Source organism: Tiliqua scincoides, chromosome 4, assembly GCF_035046505.1.
Source record: "Tiliqua scincoides isolate rTilSci1 chromosome 4, rTilSci1.hap2, whole genome shotgun sequence".
Taxonomy (NCBI): Eukaryota; Metazoa; Chordata; class Lepidosauria; order Squamata; family Scincidae; genus Tiliqua; species Tiliqua scincoides.
In genome coordinates, this window is record NC_089824.1 from 78,197,709 (window position 1) to 78,198,420 (window position 712).

The following is a 712-nucleotide window of genomic DNA, read 5'->3' on the forward strand; positions in this document are numbered from 1 at the left end:
TCTGAACAGCCTTGAAAAGAAGTACATAAGAACATAAGAACAGCCCCACTGGATTAGGCCATAGGCCCATCTAGTCCAGCTTCCTGTAACTCACAGTGGCCCACCAAATGCCCCAGGGAGCACACCAGATAACAAGAGACCTCATCCTGGTGCCCTCCCTTGCATCTGGCATTCTGACATAACCCATTTCTAAAATCAGGAGGTTGCGCATACACATTATGGCTTGTACCCCGTAATGGATTTTTCCTCCAGAAACTTGTCCAATCCCCTTTTAAAGGCGTCTAGGCTAGGCGCCAGCACCACATCCTGTGGCAAGGAGTTCCACAGACCGACCACACGCTGAGTAAAGAAATATTTTCTTTTGTCTGTCCTAACCCGCCCAACACTCAATTTTAGTGGATGTCCCCTGGTTCTGGTATTATGTGAGAGTGTAAAGAGCATCTCCCTATCCACTCTGTCCATCCCCTGCATAATTTTGTATGTCTCAATCATGTCCCCCCTCAGGCGTCTCTTTTCTAGGCTGAAGAGGCCCAAATGCCGTAGCCTTTCCTCATAAGGAAAGTGCCCCAGCCCCGTAATCATCTTAGTCGCTCTCTTTTGCACCTTTTCCATTTCCACTATGTCTTTTTTGAGATGCGGCGACCAGAACTGGACACAATACTCCAGGTGTGGCCTTACCATAGATTTGTACAATGGCATTATAATATTAGCT